Source organism: Porites lutea, chromosome 2 (genome assembly GCF_958299795.1).
Source record: "Porites lutea chromosome 2, jaPorLute2.1, whole genome shotgun sequence".
In the NCBI taxonomy this organism is placed as follows: Eukaryota; Metazoa; Cnidaria; class Anthozoa; order Scleractinia; family Poritidae; genus Porites; species Porites lutea.
Genome location: NC_133202.1, coordinates 54,958,547 through 54,967,483, shown reverse-complemented (window position 1 = coordinate 54,967,483; position 8,937 = coordinate 54,958,547).

Here is an 8,937-nt window from a genome sequence, read left to right as displayed (position 1 = left end):
GATAAGTTATGAGCAAATCAGACGAATTGAATCGCATTTTCCCCCATGGATGAAGTGTGTTTGCTCTTCGTTTTTTGGAAGAGGATAGAAGAGTGAATATTCGTGTCAGCACTGGGAACAGAGTTTTTTGGAGAAACGAATGTGAATGCGCTTAGTACACTTGGGGTACGATCACGTCTGCAGTTGAGCTAAAATCTCTGTCTGGATTTGCATAAAGTTATTACCTACATAAATTTCAAGTGCGTTTTAACAATCATTTGAACCTTGTGGCGAATGAAAAGCAGTTGAAAGTCGCTAGTTAGGGTTTAAAAACGTCAATTTTATTGGTGGAAACACACGAAAAGTTGCTCTTAGCGATTGCTTCAGAATCTTGTAATGAAATCATTAACAACATTTGAAAAGCATATTAAGTATGACCTTTCAGTCCTCATAGCAAGATGCCCGACGAGACAGACCTACAATCCACCTTCGTTGAGCCCTGAATTGCTTTCTAAGAGAAAATCAGCTAAACTAAACAGTCACTAAGCGTTTTTATGACATGCTTAGCAGAACGTAGTCTTGTAACATGAGCTAATCCACACACCTGAGTTTTGTCTGTCAGCGCCTTCGACAAATCACACAAGAAATCACTTAGCTTTGCGGCAATGATAACACCTCCGAAAAACACTCTCAATACTCCCACACTTTACACGGGCCAAACTATCATTAAATGACTCACCAAAACTCTCGCGTTCTCCACATAAAACACACGTAAACATTTCTTACACAGTCGATTTATTCGAGATCCCAGATGTACCCCAGCGTTTTTGAAAAGGTCAAAATGAAGAGCCCGCCTTTAAAACAATTTTTAACCAAGTCTCTGGCCTGGTCAGAAATCAGCACCAACTTTGCTCCCTCCGAGTAGACTTGACTCCTAGAACCTACTTTCTGCTGAGGCAAGAGACTCGTCTCCATCCGGAACAAAGTTCTCAATATCGATACCTTTCCGTCCCAAGCCCGATATCAGTGTTCACCCGAAAAGCCAAATGAGACGAAATACGGTAAGATATTTGACGAGGCGGACTTTGCCAATTGTGAGACTTGTTCCTTTATAAGGCTTAATGATGCTTTCCGGAAAACTTTGCTCAAGGCAGGCAAAAAACTCTAAGACATCCCTCTACGAAAGTCGAGTTCAGTCTAAAATTGAATACGCGCGTTGATTTCAAACTGACACGCAGAGAGAATTATGGGAAGGTGACTTTTTTTTCGGTAGCCGAAGTTTGGTTAATAGGGAGTCTTCCTACTATATAATAAAAATAATGATAATAATAATAATAATAAAAATAATGATAATAATAATAATAATAATAATAATAATAATAATAATAATAATAATAATAAAGGTGCTCAGAAAGGTGCTCAGTGTATGAACAGAATGATTGACTTGAGTGACTGACGCTCTAGGTGCATGGTTTGCGCCCGGCTGATGCACAAAAAGAACACCAGCAAAGACTGTGATAATAGAGACAATCATAATACAATAATAATAATAATAATAATGATAATAATAATAATAATAATAATAATAATGATACGGCTACGGCTACGCGGATCCCTGAATTTAAGGTCTTGTGCTCTAGTTTTTGCCTTTTTTTTCGCTTCACCAGTGTTTGTCCGGTACATCAGTGAAATGTTCGACCAAAGGTTTTTTTTAAAAGTTTTACAAAGATTAATAATAATAATGATAATAATAACAATAATATAAAATTTATTGATTTGTATTGCGTAAATATCAATCCAGGGAAAGAAATGTTCATCTACGCCTTACATTGACTTAACAAAACCCTAAAATCCTAAAGCATATTCCAATTCAAAAAAATTCTAATATACAACAATTATTCACCGAAGTGGAGGTGGCTAGTGGTGAAAATTTACCGAGGCCGGTGTTTGCTCTTATAAAAGATGCACTTTAGGCAAGAAAACCGCTCAGAGCTTTCTGTTTACAGCCAAAATCATAACTAAATATTCTTTGGAACCTTTCCTTTGAATTTGCGGTCAAAAAATGTCTAAAGGCTTTTTAAACCTGAAACTCTTGTGGGTTAGATCATTGCTCGTGTATAGATCGTTTTCGCTGTCACGCAACAAAAAAATAAATTGGAAACCGTCCAGTGGAAGAAGCCAAGAAAATGAATGTTATAAAAGACTAATTTTTAAACAATTTGTCGAAGTCTTAGGTCTTTGTGGCCCACAGTTTCTGAGAAAAGTCAAAAGCGGTTGCCTTCCCTTCATGTTAGATCCGGTTGAATTTTCGCGTCCGAGGTCAGTTCGAAATCAAAATTTTAAAAGTGCGGCTCATGAACACGACTTATTTCATATGCTTTTTTTAAAAAAATCGAACTTGAGCCTGCGATCATTTGAAAAGTAGCAACTTGTCAGCGGATAACTTCCAAAAACCTCGAACTCAGTGGGTCGATACCTGAGCCCGCGATACGGTCAGGCGATACTGGTCAGCAGAAACACTATTTTGACAGCTGTCAATTAATCAAAACATGGATGTACAACTTCAGGTTGCATGCTCCCAAACTAGCTAGAAAGTGTGAGATTAAACATTGGTATGCCTGTGTTGCGGACGGACGGATGGTCGCGGGTGGTCGGTGTACGGTCACGTGATCGCCGAATTTTCTAGGATGGATAGATTTTCTAAGTTATGGGGCTTCGAATTGAGCCCGTGATCAAATAAAATATCAACGGAAAACTTTAAAAGCTACGTGACCTCAATGGATAGAAAAATGAGCCCGCACTAGCATCCAGCATAACAGTCATAACCATATCCTTGTCTCCTATGATGTGTATCCGCATTATTCACCATTCATTATTATGTTCCTTTAAAAGAAACTATTGACATTATCGTTGACAAAGCTTTCGAGGGTGACTGGTTCAATAAGACGCATAGCATGCAACTCGAAAAGCATCAACTGACGGATCTATTGGAAATCGCTACTATGAACCAGCTATTTCAATTAAACGGCGAATTGTATGAACAAACGGAAGGTGTAGCAATGGGCTCACCGCCGCTGGGCCCACTATTGGCTAACGTTTTCATGTGCCATATAGAAAACCAACTAGAATAAAAGAGCATGATTCCGTCTTTTTATCGAAGATATGTTGATGACACTCTAGTCACAATGCCCAACACAGAATCAGCGACAGATTTCCTTCAAGTACTCAACAGTGTGCACCCTAACTTGTCTTTCACTATGGAACTTGAACATGACGGCTCGATTCCGTTCCTCGGTACAGTTTTGACAAGATGTGGTAGCACTCTAACAACAGAAGTCTACAGAAAACCAACCGACACAGGACTGCTACTCCATTTCCAAAGCCATGTCGACAGCAGATACAAGAAAGGCCTAGTCAACACGATGGTTAACCGTGCGTACCGTCTATCTTCCACCAAAGAAGGTTTTGCAAAAGAATGCAGCAAGTTACGCACCATGTTTTCAAAGCTGCGCTATCCGAAAACATTGGTCGATTCCACTATAAATAAGTTCAGCCAGGAACGAGATAAAGAAAAACACACCGTGCCTTCAGTAGACCCATCTGTTTACGTAGTAGTGCCCTTTAAAGATCAGCGATCAGCTGATCGCGTACGCAAAGATATCTATTCTCTGGGAGCCAAGATCGATGTTAAGGTAAAATCCGTTTTTACAAGCAAAAAACTGTCACAAACCCTGAGTGTTAAGGAAAACAAGCCCCCGATCGTCAACACTCAATGCGTTGTATACTTATTTCAATGTGATTTGTGCGATGCAAATGATGTCGGGTACACTGCCCGACACTTACATCAACGCATAAGTGAACACCGTTATTCAGCCATCGGGAAACACTTTGAAACACAGCACGGCAACAACAGAACAAAGGCTGACCATCTTTTCAAAGTTCTAAAGAAATGTAACAGCAATTTTGATTCCTTAGTCTACGAGATGTTATACATAAAGGACATCAAGCCTTCTCTTAACACGCAAGCCGACTCCTTCGCGCCAAACTATTTACGTGACACTTTCGTACGCTTTTTATTTTTCTCTTATTGTGTTTCTTACCTTGGGAATTATACCCATTGGACCCGCAAATATTTTATGTATTGTTTCAAATTTTATATATTACTTTTACACTACTTTTTCACTTTTCAACTTGGTAATGCCGTAACGCAGCGCCGAAACGTCGTTCACCTTTTGAAAATGCTTTTTAAATGTATTTTAAAAATCTTTTAGCGTTTAACTTTTTGATCAAATCAAATTCATTATTTCATTGAATTTCGATAATATGGGCACTAAATAACAAACTTAACTTGCGAGCACAATAATTCTTAGTGCATAGTGTTCAGTGTACCTGATGCAGTATAACCTGCTAGACAAGAGCAGTGCTCAGTTTGGGGATCACAATTATGCTGACAGCCACAACTAACTGCACCACAAACTTCAATCTCACTCAGGTGAAACGGGCAATCACCACCCCAAGTTGCAGCTTGAGTAATGGTACGTGATCTTGTCCTTGTACCAATATGGCACTTCTGTGAGCACTCAGTCCAAGTTGTCCAGTCTAAAAATAACAATAGATTGATTGTAAAACTTAACCCTTACCAAAGTATAGTATACTTGCGGTATACATATTATGTAATCAAAGTATACTGTAAAAAGTATACAGAAAGTATACTTTTTGTAGGAATTAAGTTAGTGTTGAGACGGTATACTTAAAGTATACTTGTGGGCATACTTCAAGTATAGTCCAAGTATACTACAACCCACCTGAAATTGGAACACCCTACAGTATACATTAAGTATACCTTAAATATGCTTATAGGTGTACTCGAAAATCAGTTGGCAGACAGGCTATATGAAAAGCATACTTTTATATGCCTTTCTGCATGGTCTCAATTTTATCTCATTAGAGGCTTTACATACTTACTGCATGTCCGTGCCGGTTTTACGAGTGAAGCGTTGTTAATATCTTATTGGCTTCACAAAGTGAAGTACCATTATAAGCACTGGTGTGGTTGCAAATGCCAAGCAACACTGATAGCCGGTAAATGAAATGTGATCACTTAAGTTTAAAATAATACATACAGTAACTTAATGCAACATCGAACATACAGGTACTAATTCTGGACAGAAATTCAATACTTCTTGAAGTGTTCCTTGCCTTGTGCCAGTCCTTCAGAGTGTGAAGGTCACTGTTCCTGTGATAGAAGGCAATATGTTGCAGTATTAAGTCATTTTGAACGTGATCACAGTTTTCAACTTTCAAAGGACAGGTTTACCAATGCCAGTGTAGGTCACATTCCTGTTGCTAGGAAAGCAACCAAAGTTGTGGCAGTTTCAGTTGTAAATATTATGTCAATGTGTGTTTCTATCAAATTCTGTGATGGTCCTAAAGTCAATTTCATTTGCGGACTTGCTAATAGAATCGAGAAGGACTAAACTGAATTTGCTTTTTAATTGACATTGAAGAGAACTGATACTTTTAATTTACATCCGTTTTCAGGCGTTTTGCACAATTTATTTTAAAATACAGTTACATCTTTTAATGGTCATTTATACTGCTGCAGTAGATTTGAAGTATACTTATTTCCCACTGCAAAAGAAGGAAGAATAGCACTTTAAATAAAGCACTGTCAGTTATAAACCGCTGTAGTAGATTTGAAGTATACTTACTTCCTACTGCAAAAGACAGAAAAGCACTCCTACATCAAGAGTATACTCTAAGGAGACCCTTCAAATTATACTTAGAGTGTATTGCAATTTATGCAGTACATTAGGGGTATACTGGAAGTATACTTATCATCAGTAATTATTATTTACAATGATAAATGTTATTTTCTTTTTTTTCCCTTTCCCTTATACCATATATTGTAATCATGCCATCTACTCATGTGCATTTAGTTATAGTAATTGATAATGCTACAGATCAATATGCTTTAAAAGCTCACTTTCTTCAAAGAAGCTTTTTAATGTTAGACACCTCAAACCCTTTCTGCACAAAACTGGTCTCATAAAAAAAAAAATTATTACAACCTGACCTCCCTTTTTGGTCTGAGCATTTAGTTATATATTTACAGAAAAAAAATATTCAACACCAACAAATCAGTTAGTTATAGGTTAATGGTGTTACACATCAATATGCCATTGCAAGCTTCATTTCTAAAAGCTTACTTTCAAAAAGACTGGTACAAACACTCTCCCCTTTCTTCCCAAACCTGGTTTCAAGTTGCATCCCACCTCCACCCCAAAACAGCCATTTCTCTGCAACAGCGACTTGTCTCTGCCACCAGCATGCCCTTTGTAAAGAGGTTCCACAAAATTGTTTTTTTCTTTTAAAGGCAAATTTGCAATTTCTTAACCCTTGGGGATTACAATGTGGAATAGTTTTTCTAAATTTCTAACCACACTAAGGCAGGTTAAGATATTTTTCATTCCAACTACCATGGTAACCATTGTCTTTTCACATGTAAATGTTTTAACGCTGTTTTTCAAAGCAATCACCTTCACCTTACAAGATATCTTGACTTTTTCAAAAACTACAAAAGTACAGGAAGAGAAAAGTTAATATCAACACAATATTCTTTAAGTGCTCCTCCGCCGATCAACCGCATCATCCCTGATGATGCCATTGACGGGCGAAAGCTTGGATTTTAATTCTGTTTTCAAAAACAGCATTTTAAGGCCTTATTAGAACAATAGTTTTGTTATAATATTCTTTTTAATTTTGCCTAGTACTTATTTTTGGAAAAGCGGACATTTTCAGAACTGGAAAGTGAAATGAACCAATCACCTGTAACAATCACCTAATGTTGGAAACAATCCTTTGTCTTGTTTGGTACGCAGGATTGGTCATATCTGAGTTTCCACAACTTTATTTTTTTAAAATATTTACATGCTCACCAACCATGAAGCAACCATTTATCATGCTGCTGGAGCGAAATGCAACAATCATGCAAATGTGACAATCATGATTAGCTCCTTAAGAAAGCACTACAAAATTTGTTTACCCCCCAAAAATGTTGCTTTTTTCCTAAAAGGTAAAATTCCAAATTTCTCAAACCATCATCCCACCAAAACTCCCAATATACAATTTAACCCTAAACTGACTTGATTCCCTTCCCCTGTCAAACAATGCTACCTCTTGACTTGATTTTTTCAATCCTCCACATAATTTGAACCAATTTCAGATTGCAAAGATTTCCGTACAGCCTCATACATTTATTGATATGCATACATTTTTAGACCTTATATTTTATAAATATTAACTATTTGCGTGAAATGGTATGAAATTGCTGCATGTACATGTATAATAAATGTATGGGGTACAGAAATCTTACCAGATATTGGCCTATTCCTTTTTAGTGCAACACACACTTACTAGCTACTAATTATTATTCGGACGGGCCAAGGCACTTTTTGAGCTCAACCATGTATAGGCTTAAACGTAATAAGAAACTGCATGTTAATGACTTCTCAAAATAAACAAGGAAATGGAATAAAAATACCAAAATGTAAGCTATAGTTTTACGGAACACAAATTGATCAGATATGCTAAAGTGTCCTCGTAGCTGCTGTAAAGGAAACTGCGCTCCATTAATGACTTTTTTTTAAAAGGCAAGAACAATCTTTAAAAATTTTGAGCTCTTATATAAAGTTATACTAGTTTGGTTACTGCATTTTTAATGAGCCTTACCTTGAAGAAATCAAATGAAAGAGACACGTAAATAATCAAAATATTTCAACAATTTGACTCAATCGATCCAAAGAGAACACGACAGGAGGTTGACTCATACACTCTCTGTTAGTCTGGAGTAAATAACCAACATTCTTCAAACGACATACAAGAAGTGACAAAGGAAACTAATTTTAAGAGTGATGAAGTCGAATCAAACACCGCCAGTTTATCGCAATCTGTAAAAAACCAAGGACTATTAAGCAAATTCGTACCGCTAACAATGCACTGTTGAGGTGGCGGAGGACTCCATCGCCTCCGACGCCGTCTTCTGAACCAACCACCTACTTCGTCTTTTGCAAAATACATCACCAACAGCGGTATCAACACGACGAATCTTAGCTCCATCGAACAAGATGCAAAAGAATTAAGTCAGCATGCAGAAAATGTTCACGACACTCGCTCGATTTGCTTCTGCGTAAAGCAAATTAGAAACGCTGAGGCATTTCGCAAGTAGCAAACTTGATACTTGGTCAGGGCAGATTTGTTTTGACTTCTCCAGATCGAACATTCGACGTATATCGGTCATGCATCGTAAGACTTATACAGTATGTGGTCCTTGCAGTTGTCCTTGGTCCACGTCTAAAAGTGATGAACTTGAATATCTTACCCGAATCTTCACGTAACGGGCTGAAATACTCCCTGAAGATAGCTTTTATGTTCCTCTCGACAATCCTGAAGTTTCAAGTTCCAGACATAAATATTTTGTTTGGAATTCGAAAAAAGGCGACCGTTTTCGATGGTCCTTGGCCCGCGAATGGAATGGTCCTTGGTCCGCGTGTCAGGGAAGCAGCATGAACAAAACGTAAAAATGTTATACATTCCACACGAAAACGTGATTTTCACAATATTGCATGTATTTTTTCTTTCCGTGATGCAATTAAGCTAAAGTTTTTTTTGGGAAGATGTTGTGAGTATAAAATAATCTGCTTTTCTTTCAAAGACTTCAGACAAAAGTCTCCTCGAGTCTCCCACACGAGCGTCGACGAGCGGTTTTCAGCGCGGTCTAAACGCTGTATGTATTCGAGGTTTTAAAGAAAGAGAACTTGTTTACATGTATAAGGACGATTTTCAAAACATTCTTCGAAAACAAAGGCCGTCGCTTTTTATTTTGGGAAGTTTTATTCAACCAAGGTCATAGGTCGCGGACCAAGGACCGCTAAGCGAAATTTGGTGATATTTTTCAAA